Source organism: Perognathus longimembris, chromosome 7, assembly GCF_023159225.1.
Source record: "Perognathus longimembris pacificus isolate PPM17 chromosome 7, ASM2315922v1, whole genome shotgun sequence".
Lineage (NCBI taxonomy): Eukaryota > Metazoa > Chordata > Mammalia > Rodentia > Heteromyidae > Perognathus > Perognathus longimembris.
In genome coordinates this window covers 55,488,710-55,505,754 of record NC_063167.1, presented here as the reverse complement: position 1 = coordinate 55,505,754, position 17,045 = coordinate 55,488,710, and the positions used below count along the sequence as shown (strand labels likewise).

Below are 17,045 nucleotides of genomic sequence, written 5' to 3'. Positions count from 1 at the left end.
GACAGGCATGAGCCATTAGGTTATTTCATTTTTCTTAATGAGAAAAAGCTTTAAAATCACAATAAGATGATATTACAGTTCCAGAATGACTAAATTGGGGGAAAAGGCATTTTTTTTTTTAAGTTCTACAATGGAAACACCTAATACTCTACCAGTAGAGACATCCAACTGGGCCGGGTACTAGTGGCTCATGCCTGTAACCCTAGCTACTTAGGAGGCTGAGATCTGAGAATCATGGTTCAAAGCCATTCTGGACAGGAAAGTCTATAAGACTCTAATCTCCAATAAAATTAGTCAGAAAAAGACAGAAGTGGTGCTGTGGTTCAAGTGGTAGAGTGATAGCCTTGAGCACAAAAAGGCTCAGGCAAGGACAGTGCCCAGGCCCTGAGTTCAAGCCCCAGGACTGGTTAAAGAAAAAAAAAAAAGGAAACATCCAATTGATAGAACTGTTTTTTTTATTTTTATTTATTTTTTGTATGTGTGCCAGTACTAAGGCTTGAACTCAGGGCCTTGTGCTCTTCCTTGACTTTTTCTGCTCAAGGCTGGTATTCTTGAGTCACACTTCCAATTCTAGCTTTTTTTTTTTTTTTAAACCAATTAATTGGAAATAGTCTCACTTTTTTGTCTGCCTGTGCTGGCTTCAAATCTCTGCCTCAGATCTCAACTTCCCGAGTAGCTACAATTACAGACATGAGCCACAGATGCAGGGCAGGTAGAAGAATTTTGGAAAGCTCTGCATCCAGCATCCTACAACAAACTTTCAGACTGTATTCTTTATGACCTAGCATTTCTACCCTTGTACATATTGTGTGTGTGTGTGTGTGTGTGTGTGTGTGTGTGTGTGTGTGTGTGTGTGTGTGTGTGTGTGTATGCCAGTCCTGGGTCTTCAACTCATGGTCTCGGTGCTGTCCCTGAGCTTTGCTCAAGGCTAGTGCTCTACCAGTTGAGCCACAGCTCCACTTCTGGTTTTCTTTTGGTGTTTAATTGGAAATAAGAGTTTCATGGACTTTCCTGCCCAGGATGCTCTGAAATATGATCCTCAGAGTTCCGTCTCCCGAGTAGCTAGCATTACATGCATGAGCCAGTGGCACGCAACTTACCCTTGGACCTTTCATAGAAATGCATGCTTACATGCATAAGAATGTTGATAAGAGTACTGTTTAACAGTTGCAATTTGGAAAAAAAGTTTGTTCTAACATAGATATAAATAATGTATTTAAATATACAATGAAAAACTATACAGTGAGAATAAGTTCTGCTACATGTAAGAATACAGATGAAGGGGCTGGGAATATGGCCTAGTGGCAAGAGTGCTTGCCTCATATCTATGAAGCCCTGGGTTCAATTCCCAAGCACCACATATATAGAAAACGGCCAGAAGTGGCTCTGTGGCTCAAGTGGCAGAGCGCTAGCCTTGAGCAAAAAGAAGCCAGGGACAGTGCTCAGGCCCTGAGTCCAAGGCCCAAGACTGGCCAAAAAAGAAAAGAATACAGATGAATCTCACAATATGTTAAGTGAAGAATTATATACATTAATTCATTCATACAAACCTTGAAACAGATATGATGAAGGCTACACAGTTCACTGGTAAAACTATGAAGACAAGCTAGAAAGCTATTAGGATGGTGGTTAGCTATTACAATGCTGGATAATTGGGATGAGGGGGGCAAAAGGACATCTAGGGGGGTTGGCAATGTTTCATGTGCCATACATGATAGTGTGTGATATATTACTGTACTTTGTCATGTTGTGTGCCTTCCTACAAGAATTTAAAAATCAGGACAAAAAATAAAGCCAAATTGATTATATATATTGGCCCATAAAGCTGACAACAGAAAAGATCATTAAAGGTGAAGTGAAAGAGGTGCAACATAGAAATACTTTCTGCATTTCAATGCTGGCAATGAAGCTATAAGTTGTTACTAGACATAGATTTTATTATGTGATTGAGGAAGCATCTACAATGAAGCTAGGTTCAAACAATCAAAAGATATGGTAAGTCTCTTAAGCATAATAGCAAACTTAATTTATCTGTACCTAAAGGCAGTGGTCATAGTATATCTTACCAAGCAAATTGCCATCATAATCTTTATTCTCCTAGCTACCAACTTTTTACTATTTAGTGGCTGTTTGAGAACATTGAGAATACTTAAAGGTAGAATAAAAGAAGGGTTAAGTCCTTAGTACCACAAGAAAATAAAAAACAAAAATGCTCTATAAAGTACTGCAATTAACACATTGCTTCTCAGTAGATGGTTGGTTGGCAATCTTTTAAAGTAAGTAAATCTAAAGACGTTTTCAATTTTTTTTAACGTATCTCAATCACCCAATAATTTTTTAAACATTCATACATAGTCATAAACAATGTCCTTTGTTGGAAGAGCAACAAAACTACAATATTTATTTTTAACTAAATTGTCCTAAGCTTCAGGCCAAAAATATGACTGGATTGAGGCCTTTCTCCTGCTTCACAACCTCATAATTCACATATTACTTAAGTTATTTCTATAGAAGGATTTGTTTAAAAAAAAAAGACAACAAAAAACTTTTAAAAGAAAACCTGGAAAACATTTCAGGTTTGGACCTTGAAACTTCAGGCCTGGCTCTATTTTCTTCAACTAATGATAGTAGGTTTTCTGTGGTTCACTTTTACTGTCGCAAAGCACATTCTATTTTTTGTCACATAGACAGCACCAAGTCTATTTTAACCTCAACAGACTCTAGTGGAGATTCCAAAGATGCCACTGTTCTTTTAAAACCCAGGCTGACCACTACAGACTTTATAACACTGGCAAGAAGAGGGAGTCTGCCAAACGTCTCAACATCACCTGACTTGTTTATTGGTGGCTATTCTCCAGATGACTTTTACTAGCTTAAATAAGATTTGGAGCTTTGTCTTTCTTATAGTTTTATTCAAAAAGGAGAAGCTTTTGCTTCCAACAAGTATTTTTACAGTCTACTATAGTTTTCAAATAACCAAGAATCTAGAAAACTACTGCTGTTCGTGCATTTTATATAACAACCTGCCGATCTACAGTGTGCTCTTCTGAATGGTTTTATTTATTTATTTATTTATTTATTTTCCAGTCCTGGGCTTGGACTCAGGGCCTGAGCACTGTCCCTGGTCTCTTTTTGCTCAAGGCTAGCACTCTGCCACTTGACTCACAGTGCCACTTCTGGCTGTTTTCTATGTATGTAGTGCTGGGAAATTGAACCTAGGGCTTCATGTATACAAGGCAAGCACTCTTGCCACTAGGCCATATTCCCAACCCCTGAATGGTTTTAATATGCCAGTGCATTGTTTGAGAGAACAAAACTGAATAAAAATTTTTTTCTTGATTTTTCCCTTCAATGTATATCAATACTGCAAAGACCAACAATGAGATCCACTGGAACAAGAGCAAACTAATGGGTTGCTGTGTTTTTACTAGACAGTTTTGCCTCTGTTAGAAGACTGACAGGCATACAAAAGTAGCCTGCCCCTGACACTACCCAAAAGAGACTGCCACAACAGCTGTGACTGGCTTTCCTTATTTATGAAAACTTTCATACGCCCTAACTTGCTAACATAACTGTGATTCCCAACTGAGAAATACCATTGCCAGTGCACACTGAGGAAGAGAAAGAAAAATGAAGAAGCCACTCACATTTCAGATGTCTCTCATGCTGTTTTTCTTTTCTTTTTAAAAGAAGGAAGTAGTGACTGGGAAGTACTAACTGGGTTTTCAGTTATGGAGACTTTTATAGGAACCTTAGATACTGCTGTTTACACATTATCCTACACACGGCCCCTGGCTAAAGGGACAAGTATAAATTACAAAAAGGCTTATATGACTTGGTGAAATCTAGCACAAAGAAACCCAGGCTGTAAAAACATAACTTGAATTAAAAGAGGCAAAGGCGAGCATCAACAATTCCTCTTGTTTCTGGGATCCCAGAATTCTCATTGTACTGCTGTCTTCCTTGAACCTATGTGACCTGAATAAATAGGAACAGTTAGGTCCCATTCTGTGGCATTATTATGCCCTTTAAAATTAAGAATATGAGCCTAACACTTGATAGGAAATTACTAAGCCAAACTTCTCATGTTGTGAAACCTGCTCTCTGTATAGAGATCTAAGTATACAACGTAAGCCCCAAATTCATATCACTTCCTAAAAATAAACCTTCAGGAGTTTACCCTACCACAGTGACTCTGCAGGAAAGGAAGATGTCAACTGTCAGCTGACATTAGACAGCAGCCAAACTCATTCAAAATGTCTAACCGTTCTATCTGGCTGCTTACCAAAAAAAAGAATAACATTTCTCTAGTGTTCAAGAGGTCCCACTTCAGAACTTTACCTATGCTCTGCCAGAGAATTTGTGCCATCAGTACTAGGCTCATCCCTCAGAGGATGTCTTAAAAAACCTGTCTCAAAAATCCTTTTTACAATAGGGAGCCACAGAAAGATGGACAAAAACATTTAAACTGTACTAAGTATGCTTTCATGGTCTCCTTGAAGCACATACATTTGTGACTAAATCATCTTTTCTTTTGCTTTAAGGTACAAAGTAAGACCCTTCCCGACTTATCTATGACTCTCCTAAATATATTGTCCAATACACCCAATAACTTACTGTGTGACCCCCCCCCCATTCTTTTTTTTTTTTTTTTTTGTGGCCAGTCCTGGGCCTGGAACTCAGGGCCTGAGCACTGTCCCTGGCTTCTTTTTGCTCAAGGCTAGCACTCTGCCACTTGAACCACAGCGCCACTTCTGGCCGTTTTCTATATATGTGGTGCTGAGGAATCGAACCCAGGGCTTCATGTATATGAGGCAAGTGCTCTTGCCACTAGGCCATATTCCCAGCCCCCCCTCTATTCTTTCTTAGAGCCATGTTGTTCCCTCTGCCTTTTCTCAGATGTCTTCCTGCTGGGCTGACTGCCTGTCTTCAGTGTCCCTAGTGTGAAGAGATTTCCCTTGCCACCCTGGAAAAAGCACATGCTTTTTTCTTCAGTGTTTCCACAGACCTTTACAGATGTGTTACTAGCTACTAACTCCAGTACATATGTGGTCATTTTTAACGCCTGGTAGACAATATAGTCGCCTAAAAGCAGCAACAGAATCTTTATTTTTGTCCCTCTACTGCCTTTACCATGTTGGGCATATATGAAGAAATTAAATGCTTACCACATAAATATTCCATATCTAAGATAGTTCTAGTTCACTGTGTTTGGAAAATCGATTATAAGGAGGCCTAATAACTGAAATATGCATACTTTATAGCAATGCTTTTTAAGCTATAAAAATTCCTGGTTTCTTTTTTAAGGTCTAAACTCATTCCTACACATCAGTATAAAAGAATCTTCAAGTCTTTTGCTTCAGCCAAAAAAACAACATTTATCAAACTTATGGCTTCAGAATTGCCTGCTAACATTGCACTTCCAAATACATACTGATCTTTACAAAAAAACATGAGCACAGAAAATATGAAGCCCAATTAAAGGAAACTAGTTATAAAGTGTAGATTTATTAGCTTAAGTATTATTCCTGTAAATCATTATCAACTAAAGAATGGTCCCTAGAAATATGAGCAAGCTCCATCTGTTGTTAATCAGGTTTATTTTTAAAATGGCATTGAATTCAGCAATTTGGTCCTACCCAAATAACCTAACCAAAGAGGGTAAAACAATCTAGGAATGGGTATAGCTCAGTGGTAAAGCACTTGTCTAGCATGCATAAAGACCCAGATATGATTTTCAGCATCAGAAAAAAAAAGTTAGATGTAGTTCTTGAATGTGCTATACTTTTTTGGTAATGACATATGTACTACATAACAGAAAAATAACACATACTCTATATTTATGCACAGTAATAAATCTATGTAAAGAATAAATCATTCCTTGATGTTAATCCCATATTCTACCAATCTCATTGTAGTGACTACCTAAAGTCTATTCTTAGCAAAATAACGCAAAGATGATCTTATTATATATTTGGTATGTATAAAATTAGTTGCTTTATAGCACAGATGTGTACATAATCACATTATCTTAAATAAAAAGAATAAACATTTGTGAATCCACCACCCATTTATACTTTTTTTTTAATTAAATGATATTGACAAGGTGATGTACAGTGGGGGTACAGGTACATAATAAGGTAGTGAGTACATTTCTTGTCATATTTGTTATACCCTCTCTCATTTTTCTTTTCCTTCCCTAGTTCAGGTAAGCATATATACAATATCCAGTGTACCAAAATCATATACAGTAACCACATGGGGGTACACTATAGAAAATTCACCTAGGGGCTGGGAATATGGCCTAGTGGCAAGAGTGCTTGCCTCATATACATGAGGCCCTGGGTTCGATTCCCCAGCACCACATATATAGAAAATGGCCAGAAGTGGCGCTGTGGCTCAAGTGGCAGAGTGCTAGCCTTGAACAAAAAGAAGCCAGGGCCAGTGCTCAGGCCCTGAGTCCAAGGCCCAGGACTGGCAAAAAAAAAAAATTTCACCTAGTACATTAAACATAATGACAACAATAAAATCCTCCTATTTCCTTCTCTTGGAGTTCATTTTGCTTAGCCTCATCTTATATAATCATATGTACATAAGCTGTTGAGCTATTGTGATCCTCTGATAGGTCTAACCTAGACCTTTTTTATGTTTATTTAGTGATTGTTTGGCTTTAGATATATAATGTAAAGTCTCTGACCCAAACATGTGGAAATATCATTTGAAAAGAAGCTTGTTATTTTACAGACCTGTTCTCTACTGTTCTCCCCCCTGCCCCAGCAATCATATATCATATGTTCTCTGTGTTCTAGGCTTGTCTTCGCTCAACACTGTTTGTACAAGATCTGATCATTTCCCTGTGAATGCCATTATTTTACATTTATACTCATTTTATTTTACCATAATACTAGGGATGGAACCCAGGGCCATGTACATGTACATGCCACATGAGCATTACATCCCTGAGCTATATCTCCTACCCTTACTTTTTTGAGATAGGGTCTCACTTTGTAGAACAGGCTGGCTTCAAATGCTTGGCCCTTGCCTACTGAAATTATAGGCCTGATCCACCATACTCATTTTTCAAAGCTTATGAATTTTTTTTTTTTTTTGCCAGTCCTGGGGCTTGGACTCAGGGCCTGAGCACTGTCCCTGGTTTCTTTTTGCTCAAGGCTAGCACTCTACCTTTTGAGCCATAGCACCACTCTTGGCTTTTCCAGTTTATGTGGTGCTGAGGAATCGAACCCAGGGCTTCACGCATGCTAGGCAAGCTACGCTAAACCACATTCCCAGCCCTTATAAAATTATTTATCAAGGGCTGGGATTATCAAATTATTTATCAAGGGCTGGGAATGTGGCTTAGTGGCAGAGTGCTTGCCTAGCATGCATGATGTCCTGGGTTTGATTCCTCAGTACCATGTAAACAGGAAAAGCCAGAAATGACGCTGTGGCTCAATGGTAGAGTGCTAGCCTTGACAAAAGAAGCTCAAGGACAGTACCCAGGACATGAGTTCAAGCCCCAGGAATGGAAAACAAAAATTTATATAATGTTATCATACAGAAAAACACTACTACATATTGCTTCTTACTTGATCATGATATTTGGCCAACTAGACCTAGTGAACTTGAAGATAAGGACTCTAGCCCTGTTTCATCTCAATTTCATTATATCCATGGCTCATAGGGTAACAGTTTTAAAATAATGTTTGCAAACTGATTTGTAATCCTTATCAATTCTCATGTGATTCTTTGTGATACTCCTTTACCTTACCAAACAAGTTCACAAGGGGTTTTAATATTCAAATGAAAAAAAAAATCAACATTGTAGCCCTGGTGATTCAAGTCTATAATCCTAGCTACTCAGGAAGCTGAGACCTGGGACTCCCAGAGTCTTATCTCCAAATAAACAACAAAAAGCAGAAGAGGAAAATTGGCTCAAGTGTTAGCACTGGTCATGAACACAAAAGTTAAGTGCAGGCACGAAGCCTTGAGTTCAAGCTCTAGCACTGGTACAAACAAACAAACACAACAATAATCAATACTTTCGATACCAGAAACAATATAAAATTGTAAATTTTAAAGAGTTATTATTTGAAACATCAAGGAAATTATATTCAGCCTAGGGAAACTGATAATAAGACATTTATGGAAAAAATTAGAGCATCATAAAGGAAACAAAGAGCTAAATAAAGAACTACACTATACTCCTAGCTAGAAAAGTTAAGTTTATCTGGGTGCCCATGGCTCATGCCTGTAATCCTAGCCACTTAAAAGGCGGTTTGAAGTCAGCTAAGGCAAAGTCCATAAGATTCATATATCCAATTAACCACCAAATAGTCAAAAGTAGAGCTGTGGCTGAAGTGGTATAGCACTAGCCTTGATCTCAGGAACAGTACCCAGGCCCTGAGTTTAAGTCCTAATACCAGCACAAAATAAATAAATATTACTAATGAATATTAATTACTTTAAAGTAATTGTACAAAGGGGCTACTATTCAATGTGTCAATTTATACGTACACTGATTAATGTCACCTCTTTTATTACTTTCCCCCATCCCTCCCAACCCCACCTCTCAATTTTTCAATGTTTTAAAATTAAAAATCAAATTTATTGATAGTACACTAGATTAATACAGTGATTTTCAGGACTTTATTGTATTAATTTATTATAACTATATGTTTAAGTTGTATTTTATTTATTTATTGCCAGTCATGGGGTTTGGACTCAGGGCCTGGGCACTGTCTCTGAACTTCTTTTTGCTCTACCACTTGTGCCACAGCATCATTTCTAGCTTTTTCTGTTTATGTGGTATTGAGAAAGTGAAGCCAGGGCATATGAGGCAAGCACTCTACCACTGAGCTATATTCACAGCCCTATGTTTAAGTTTTAAATGAAAATACACATAGTTTTTTATATATTTAAAAATTATTAGTATTAATTTTTTTCATTTTCTTAAATTTTATTTAATACTTAAATTTTTATTATTATAAAGGTGTACAAAGGAGTTATAGTTATATAAGTTAGGTAACTGAGAATGTCACTCCTTTTTGAACAATGTCACCTCTTCTCTCTATTATTAATTTTTTGTGCCATTGGTTGAGTTCAAGGCCAAGATGCTGTCATTGAGCTTTTTTTTTTTTTTCTTAAGGCTAGAGCTCTACCATTTGAAACACAGCTCCATTTCTGGCTTTTTGTTAGTTTATTAGAAATAAGAGTACCATAGGCCTTTCTGCCTAGACTGGCTTTGAACTGCAATCCACAGATCTCAGCTTCCTGAGTATCTAGGATTACAGGTGTGAACCACCAATGCCTGGCCAAGAAATTAGTTTTGATTAAATTTCTATGTCACTAAAAATACAGCTCTATAGTAAATAGTAAACTTAAGGTACAACACTAATTTACTTAAACTTATTGCAGAAAATCTTAAATGTATCATCTTATCTATCCAACTATAAACAATATAGCTATCATTCAACTTTTACTTAATGGTCCTCTTAAGCAAAAACATACTTAAGAATCACATGCTAAACATGAAAAAGTTTCTCTTTCAGTAGGTGTGTTGTTCAAATGCTTCAAAAGCTGATGGGAGTGGTGTTCCAAGACAATTACTCCCGAGAGTAATCCCAGATATTTGTGTGGGGAAGACTGGATAGTGTGTGTGTGGGGGGGGGGGGGGTGTGGAGTGGTGTCACTTGAGGCCCTATCTCAACCAATAAAAGTCGTTGTGGCAGTACACTGAAGTCACCCCAGCTATGTGGGAAGTATAAACGGAAGAGCGGGGACCAGGATAGCATGGGTATACACTTGAGGCCCCACTCAAACAACTAAAGCAAAAAGAGCTGGGGTTATGACCCAAGTGGTAGATGGCCTTTCTAGCAAGCACAAGGCCCTTAGTAAATACCCCAAAATCAACAGCAAAAAGAAGGAAGGATGGTTATTTTTTTAAGCCCAGACTGATCTCAAATTCTCAATGCTCCTCTCAAGTGCTGAGACTATAGGCATATAGCACCACGAATGGCTGCAAGGTGATCCTGATTAGCATATCACTAAGATCCACAAATCTATTAATTTCTGTCATTCATGTATGGGAAAGAATAAAAAAATAAGATTTTGGCATATGAGAAGTTTAAGGTCCTGTATCAAAGATTGGCGATGTACAGAAATAATTATAATATATTGCTGAAAGCAATCAATGCATTTGAAGAAACAGAACTACTTTTATACAGTATTTCACAGAAGAATTCCACTCTGTCTCTGAAAAGCTAGAGGTGTTTCCTTTTTTTGTCAGTCCTGGGGCTTGAACTCAGGGCATGGTCACTATCTCTGAGCTCCTTTTGCTCAAGGCTAGCACCACTTCCAGCTATTTCTGTTTATGTGGTTCTAAGGAATTGAACCCAGGGCTTCATGCATGCTAGGCAAGCACTCTACCACTAAGCAACATTTACAGCCCATTTTAAAGTGCTTCTCTCACCTCCTTTAATTGCTCCTCTCTCCAGGATGAGTAAACGAAGTGTCATTAAGCAAAAAGAGGACAAGGAGAGAAAATAAATCATTGCATGGCTTTAGGTATTCACAGGTTCTCTCTCTTAGCCTTGAGAAAGGTTGGCAAAGCCATCACTTTTTGTGCTGGGTTTCACTCTTCTGAGCTAATGGGTGTGTTGCCAGGAACTGGAAGGCACTTGCATCCCTCAACAGCTGGCTGCCTAAATGTGCTAGGAATTGGCTATGTATTCCCAGCCCTTCCCCAGAATGTCAACTTAAGAGTTCTCTTTTGCCCATTCTCACTCTCTCAACTTGTTTGGCTGCCATTCTACCATGTGAGCCAGTCTCCCAGTCTAATTTTTGGCCAGTCACTTTGGAGTTGAAGTTCTATGCATTTCTCTGCCTAGGCTAGCTGTGAACCTCATTCTTTTAGATCTCAGCCTCTTGAATATCTAGGAGTACAAGCATGAGTCATTGAAGCCTCCTTAGATGCCATTTTTTTCCCTAATGCAAAAGTAGATTTAAGAGTATCCTTTTTTCTTCCTTAAATAAATGACTTTAAACACAGCTTAAATATCTTTTTTAAGTAATACTATATAATGCTATTACTGTGAGAAACATGAAATTAATTCTCAGAAAAAAGGGATGTTTTCTGGAGCATATGAACAGTATCCAGTATCATGTAAAACAAACTGTAAATATTTTATAGCCAGCTGCCTGAAAATACGCAGTTTTAAAAGCATCTTAGCAAAGGCATCTTTAAACTAGATGTAATTATGATACATAAATAAAAAGTAACTACCATTTGCCTGTGTTAAATACAATATACATTATCTGACAATCCTTGCAACTCTTCAAAATTTACCTAATATAGTCCTACAACACAGAAATGAAGAAACCCAATCTAAGTAAAGTCAAGGTTTGCACAGGCTCTCATAGCTAGGAATATGAATAGAGCAGATTTGAAGCCATATTTGTTCATTCTGAAGATATTTTCCTAACCACTAAGTAATACCATCTATAGCCAAAGTTATGCAAGAGGATTTTAGTTGGCCAAGCACAGTGACGCATACCTATAATCTTAGCACTTGGGAAGGGAAGGGAAGGAGATTGTGAGTTTGAGGTCAGTCTGTGTGGTCTACATAGTCAAGCTCTAAGCTAGCCTGTGCTACACAGCAAGATACTGTCTTTAAAATATTATATAAATGACAGTCAGGGTTTGATGGCATATGGCTGAAATGTAATCCTACTCAGGAGGCAAAGACTAAATAGGAAGATCACCGCTCTAGATCAACCAGGGCAAAAAGTTCATGAGACTCCTATCTCAATCAATAAAAGCTGGAAATGTTAGAAGACACCAGTAATCTCAGCTACAGAGGAAACACAAATAGGAAGATTGCAGTCCAGTCTAGCCAGGGTAAAAATATGAGACCCTATTTGAAAAGGAACTAAAGAAAAAGGCCTAGAGGAAAGGCTCAAGTAATAGAGCACCTGCCTGTTGGGGATTATTATGGCCTGGGAAAGGCTGCCCTTCCACCAGCCTTGGGACAATAGAAGTCCCTCCCACCTTCTGGCCTCCACCCCTTGGGAGGTGAACACGTGCGTGCCACCATGATGGGGTTGTCCCGCCCACAAAGGAAGTTTCGTGATGTCACTTGATGGACATGCTCCCTAGCCTATGACTGGCCCTTTGGCCAGCCCCCTTTCTTTCCCGCCATTACTTCTATATAAGTGCCCTTCCATATTAAAGTCTTTGAGACGCTTCCCACCACCGCAGCGTGTCCCTGATGCCTTCCTTTTCGCCTCCGCCCTCGGTAACATGTGGGGGGACTGGGGGGAGGGGAAGCTTCAGCAACCCGTCCTCAACTTAGCGCTTGCCCATGTGAGCACGCCTTTGGCCTTCCGCTGGCGGAGGGCCAGGCTGAGTGCTCTTTCATAGAGTTTGTGGTTACCATTCTCCCCGTGGGCGGGGGGAGAAAGGGATCGTCCAGATCCCAACACCTGCCTACAAGTACAAGGCTCTGAATTCTGAGTTCAAACCCCAGCACCACCAAAAAAATTAGCAAAATTACAATTTGACACTATCTTCTGAAAAAACAGAGACTACATATAATAAATATAATACTTCTGTATGCTATTAGCTACACAGTGTTATTTCAAGTCTTCTGTGCATAACTGTCATGCTGTTTATTACTCTGACTTACAGTAGCAGGTGTACACAAGATGTGCCAGCAAAAGTGTTGACCTAAATTTAACTAGAGCTAGGTACACGCTGCGCAGAATGGCATTTATGAGTTAGTCCTAAGTATCTACTATGTAGATAAAATGTGCTGCCCTCTAGTGATCATACAACACATTTACATAGATCCTGCTCATAAGTGATAAAGGAAAATGCTATTACATGGTTAGAGCACTAATTGAAGTGTTCACTTGTTTATGGGAGTCTAATTTCTATAAGAGGAATAGAACAAATAACTACTGTTTAAGCTAGGAGGAAACTTTTGGTGCCTGGGAGCTTAGAAGTATATCCCATAATGATTCACTAATTAAGAATGGCTAAGGAAATGCCATTAACAGGGTTAAAAAATGAATTACACCATTCCTGTCCTCCAGGACAAAGAAAAATGGGGCACATCAGAGAGGATTCCCTACTCGATACTTGGGGCATTAACAAATGCTTCCTTGATCCAGGAAGTAACGTGAGGATAATTAGGAAATATCTAGATCAGAAGTTGGCAGATATTTCTGGAAAATTCCTTTCCTACAGTTCTGAACAGTAAAATAGCTGTACAATAAATATAATAGTTGGGATCTGAAATGTCTCCTAAAGGCCCATGTGTTAATAAAGCCTTGGTCTTTTTAGCTTGGTGCTATAAGGAGCGAGTGGAAACTTGGTGGGACCTAGTGGGAATGTTTAGGTCATAAGGGGGTATACCTCAAGGGAATGATGGAACCCATACTTCTCTTCTTTCTCTTTGCTTCTCTGCTGCGCAAGGTAAGAGTTTCCTCTACCACCCACTCCTGCCATGATGTGTTGACACAGGCCCAAAATGACAGGACAATCAATATTGGACTGAAACTTATGAGCCAAAATAAACCTCTTCTATTTTTTTATGTTGATTATCTGTGGTATTTTACTACAATAATTCAAAGCTGAGGATCAAGTTTCAAAGCCAACCTGAGCAGACAAATCTGTGAAATTCTTTTTTTTTTTTTTTTTTTTGCCAGTCCTGGGCCTTGGACTCGGTCTGAACACTGTCCCTGGCTTCTTTTTGCTCAAGGCTAGCACTCTGCCACTTGAGCCGCAGCGCCACTTCTGGCCATTTTCTGTATATGTGGTGCTGGGGAATCGAACCCAGGGCCTCATGTATACGAGGCAAGCGCTCTTGCCACTAGGCCATATCCCCAGCCCCTGTGAAATTCTTATCTCCAATTAATCACCAAATGACTAGAAGGAGAGTTTTGGCTCAAGTAGTAGAATGTCTGCCTTAAGCAAAAAGAGCCAAGCAAAGTCTTGAGAAGCTAAGCTTGAGCCCCAGTACCAGAACAACAACAACAAAAACAAAGAATGACAATGTTGTAGAATATTATGAAGATTATAAATTTTAAATAAAAATTAAAAGCACAATAATCACAGAAACCCTTGTATGAAGCTGGACACTCATGTTTCACACTTGTAATCCTAGCTACTCAAGAGGCCGAGATGTGAGGATAGCGGTTCAAAGCCAGCCTGGGAATGAAAGTCAGTGAGACACTTATCTCCAATTAATCACAGAAAATGCTGGAAGTGGCGCTGTGGCTCAAGTAGTAGAGTGGTAGGCTTAAGTAAAACAGAGTTCAAGGACAGCATCTAGGCCCAAAGGTCAAGCTCCAGAACTAGCACAAAATTTTAAAAAATAAGAAAAGAAAGAAACCATTGCATGAATTCCCATGCACAAGCAACAGGATAACTCACAAAATATTGACAAAGAATGGTTGTGAGGAAAAGCAAGCCAGACTAATAGGCAGTGACTAATAGGCAGTGACAGCTAAGTTAAGACATAAGTGGGGCCAGTTGCCTGTGGCTCACTCCTGTAATACTAGCTACTGGAGGCTGAGATCTAAGGATTGCATTTAAAAGCCAGGCTAAACTGGAAAGTCTGTGAGCTTCTTATCTCCAATTATCTTCTACACAAAAAACAAACATGGCAAGAGTGCTTGCCTTCCTACACATGAAGCTCTCGGTTCGATTACCCAGCACCACATATATGGAAAACGGCCAGAAGGGGCGCTGTGGCTCTCAGGTGGCAGAATGCTAGCCTTGAGCGGGAAGAAGCCAGGGATGATGCTCGGGCCCTGAGTCCAAGGCCCAGGACTGGCCGAAAAAAGAAAAAAGAAAAAAGCCAGAGGTGGAACTGTGGCTCAGAGTTCTAGTCTTGAACAAGAAAAGTTAGGAATAGCACCCAAGCCCTGAGTTCAAGCCCCAGGCCCAGCACACAAAAAAAGAAAACCACCATGAATGAAGACAGTCAGGAACATACTCCAAATCTAAACTAAAATATTTATAGACTGATTAGAGTCCCAGTCTAAAAATCCTATCTATTTAGAATTTTAAACTAATATAATTTCCTCAGAAACAACTTGAAGACCAAAGAAATTAAACCACTAGCTCAAGGGTCTTCTTATCTGAAAGAAATATAAGATATGCTCTGGAAATTTAAGAAATCTACAAAAATGGAGGGGGTAACAATGTTCCACAAGAAATATACTCATTACTTATGTAACTGTAACCCCTCTGTATATTACCCTTACAATAGAAGAAAAAAAAGAAATCTTTATAAGCTGAAGAGGTAAGAGATGGAGCTTACCACCAACCTCTAGCGAAGACTATAGAACAAAAAAAAAAAAAAAAGAAGCTGTGGACATGCCAAATAGGCAAATCCTGAGATGCAAATTATGAGGACTACGAAACAATAGCCACACAGCCACATGATCCTTCTCAAGCAGCAAGTGGAAACTTAGAACAGCACAGGCACTGTCCTCTTCCTTTTTCTACATAACTTTTTCCTATCTCATATTCCCTGTGGCTTTCCTTGCCACTTTGTATCCTTTCAAGTTGTTCCATTTCACATTTGAACTCTTAAAATTCCTTCTCTGTTCTTTTTACTACTTACTAAACACTACAAATAACATTCTAATAAAAAAAACTTACCAAAGAAGTTATAGGAAAATAAATATAAAACAAGGCCTTCACAACTTATATTTGTTGACATGAATATGGCATTACTAGAGTGTGTTTCTGTAGTGAGCCAGCCTAACAAGTATGAAGCCAAATTCAAATTCACACACATACACACACATACACACACACACACACACACACACACACTTCCTTATCTTCTGATCTGTAACCCCCAAAATAGGTTAAAACATTATGCCTATTAAAAATAAACATCAAGCTCAGTGTCATGGATCATGCATGCTTGTAATCTTGGCACTCAGGAATCTGAGGCCAATCTGTGCTACATACTTTTGAAAAATAAATAAAAGCAGGCTGGGGGCTGGGGATATAGCCTAGTGGCAAGAGTGCCTGCCTCGGAAACACGAGGCCCTAGGTTCGATTCCCCAGCACCACATATACAGAAAACGGCCAGAAGTGGCGCTGTGGCTCAAGTGGCAGAGTGCTAGCCTTGAGCGGAAAGAAGCCAGGGACAGTGCTCAGGCCCTGAGTCCAAGGCCCAGGACTGGCCAAAAAAAAAAAAAGCAGGCTGGGAATGTGACTTAGCGGAAGAGTGCTTGCCTAGCATGTGTGAAGCCCTGGGTTCGATTCCTCAGCACCACAAAAACAGAAAAAGCTGGAAGTGGTGCTGCGGCTCAAATGGTAGAGTGCTAGTCTTGAGCAAAAGCAGATCACAGACAGTGCCCTGGTTCTGAGTTCAAGCCCCAGGACTGGCAAAAAAGAAGAGAAAAGAAAAGAAAAGAAAAATAAATAAGAAAAAATAAAAGTAAGAAGAGTAAATAAAAGTAAGAAGTAAAGTAGGAAGCAGGAACATTGCCTGCACCTGGGACAGCAGAAGGAAGACAAAAAAAGATAACTACCACAAACCACATATTTGTAAGTCCTTCCCATTTTTTGTTATTGTTTCCTTTTTTTCTCCTTTCAACACTTGAACTGGGATTTTTTTTCACCTATTTTTAATATGATGTCACATTCCTTCCTATAGGAACTACTTGAATTTATACTTTTAAGGGCATTAGGCTCACTGGAAAAAAAGTAAAAAACAAACTACAATAAGACTTTTATGCCTTGACTATTTCATAAAATATATCAAACTTGTTAATACATAATATTAATATTTTAATATAACAATAATAGAAGATCATACATTTCACAAACGCCACATAAGACATTCATCTTCCAGGTGGCACATGCCTGTAATCCTAGTTACCCGGGAGGTTGAGATCTGAGGATAACAGTTCAAAGCCAGCCTGGGCAGGAAAGTCTGTGAGACTCATCTCCAATTAATTACCAGAAAACCAGAAGTGGTGCTGTGTCTCAAAGCCTTGAGCCCAAAAGCTCAGGGATA

The 17,045-nt window shown here is 39.0% G+C and overlaps 1 protein-coding gene across 1 annotated transcript in view; it reads right to left on the bottom strand.

Annotated features, from left to right (window-relative positions):
• Miga1 (mitoguardin 1) overlaps positions 1-17,045 on the bottom strand; it is a 60,754-nt gene that overhangs the window by 24,179 nt on the left and 19,530 nt on the right. The window lies entirely within an intron of this gene.